Genomic DNA, 2,017 nt, shown 5'->3' with positions numbered 1-2,017 from the left:
TTGTGCGGGGAGAAGGGTGCAACAATGAATGAATGGAATCCCAAAATCTCTGTAGATGTTCATTGAAATGAAAAATAAACAACCTAAATTAAAAAAAAAAAATTTGGTACAAAGTGTAGAAAGACAAGTACAAATGGATGTAATTAGAAATACTGAGAGATAATGGGGATGAATTGGCTGCAGACTTCCTTTATGAAGACAACCAAAGCAGCATGCACATAAACAGCTTTACAAAACCAAAAGGTCCTGCAGGAAAAAGGAATCCAAAGACGAATTAGGGGTCCAGCTGACACTAAAGCCACAACTGATTAAAAGGAGTCTCTTACCATGGACTGCTAAGAGAACAAACAGTTTTGTCCTGGAGAGGGTAAGACCAGGCTGCTCCTTACAGGCAAGGATTCTGAAGCTCCATCTGACTTACTTTGGGCATGTTGTAAGGAGGGACCAATTGGAGAGGGACGTCATGCTTGGGAGGGTGGAGGGACAGCGCAGGAGAGGAAGACCCTCTGAGGTGGATTGATTCAGAGACTGGGGTAATGGGGGTAGGTATGTCGGAGACAGTAAAATTGGCATAGAAGAGAGCAGGGTTTAGAGCTGTTGTACATAGAGTCGCTATGAGTCACGTAACAACAACAACTAGTTTTTTAAAAGTCAAGCTTTAGTACAGGAGAACGGAAATAATTCTATGTTGTTAAAAAGGGGAGGGTGGGAAATTGCAATCTTAAAAAAGTAGCACTTTTCACTTCTGCATGTTTTGAAAATTAATGTTCTATAAGACTCATGATTTATTATTTCTATTTTGAGTTAGAGGTAGGGAAGGATTCAACAGTTATGTTTCATTCAGGCACACTTACCATAGCTTGATGATTCTACACTTTCACATAATTCTTTTTTTTAAGGCAATTAAAATTTTCCTTTTTTTAAATTAAATGAAAATTTACAGAGACTTTGGATTTCCATTCATTCATTTTTGCATTTTTCTCCCTGCCCACTCCTCCCCCTCCCAGTTGACTCTTCTCTTTGAAAAGTAAAAGAAAAATTCCCTTCCCCCAGGTCCACTCCAGTATGTAGCCTTCGTTCTGGACTCCTGTCATGACAATGATACCTAATCACATAACACTTTAAAACCGTTTTCTCCCTCATCTGTTTCAATGCAGCATATATTATTTATCCCCTCTTTCTCAGTCTCCTTCCAATTCTGATGTCAGTCCTGTTTTACAATAGTGGCACTATGCAGTGTTTGTCCTTTTGTGACTGAAATATCTCACTCTGCATAATATCCACCAGGGTCACCCATTTTGAATATTTCATGAGTTCCTTGTTTTTCAATGCAGAGTAGTATTCCATTGTGTGAATATACCAGAGCTGCTCTATCCATTCGTTTGTTGATGGGCACTTAGGTTGTTTCCAACTCCTTGCTATTGTGAACAAAGCTGCAATAAACATGGGTGTGCATTTTCACATAATTCTTTCTTGTAGGGTTTCTCCAAGGCTGTAAATCTTCATGGCAGCAGGCTACCTCATTTTTATGGTGGATTCAAATGGCTTTTGTGTTACTTAGCAGCTAGGCATTTTCACCACTATGCCACCAAGTTTTTGCTTTGAAACTTTAAAAGGGTACAGATATTTTCAGAAGGATGTTTGAAGTCATTGAAAGATGTGTTTAAATAACAGCCCTAGCAAATTTTTAGTACATTAGAAAATTCCTATGTTAAAAATAAGTCATTTCATTTTAAGTCCTATGATGCTAAATACTCAAATTTATATGAACATCATGTGAGAGCAAACAAAGAAAAAAAACACTGAGTTTTTCCATCCAAATTCATCTAATTGTGGGCACATAATTTAATTTTGAGGAAATGCTCAGATTTGATACCCCCCCCCCAATCTGCTGTTAAATTTGACCCAGTGTGTACCAGACTCCAATAGGATTTTAAAGGCTACGACAGTTTCAGAAGTCAATTGTCAGGTATTTCTTCCTAGGAACCTCCAGGTTGTTGTTGTTGTTATGTGCTGT

At 38.1% G+C, this 2,017-nt stretch overlaps 1 pseudogene; it reads left to right on the top strand.

Annotated features, from left to right (window-relative positions):
- LOC102863290 overlaps positions 1 to 312 on the top strand; it is a 2,524-nt pseudogene extending 2,212 nt beyond the window's left edge.
- Positions 313 to 2,017: the final 1,705 nt, after the last annotated feature.

The sequence above is a fragment of the Elephantulus edwardii genome, unplaced genomic scaffold (assembly GCF_000299155.1).
Source record: "Elephantulus edwardii isolate Elephantulus edwardi_28Jun2011 unplaced genomic scaffold, EleEdw1.0 scaffold00008, whole genome shotgun sequence".
In the NCBI taxonomy this organism is placed as follows: domain Eukaryota; kingdom Metazoa; phylum Chordata; class Mammalia; order Macroscelidea; family Macroscelididae; genus Elephantulus; species Elephantulus edwardii.
The sequence above is the reverse complement of the archived record's forward strand: the minus strand, read 5'-3'. Positions and strand labels throughout refer to the sequence as shown.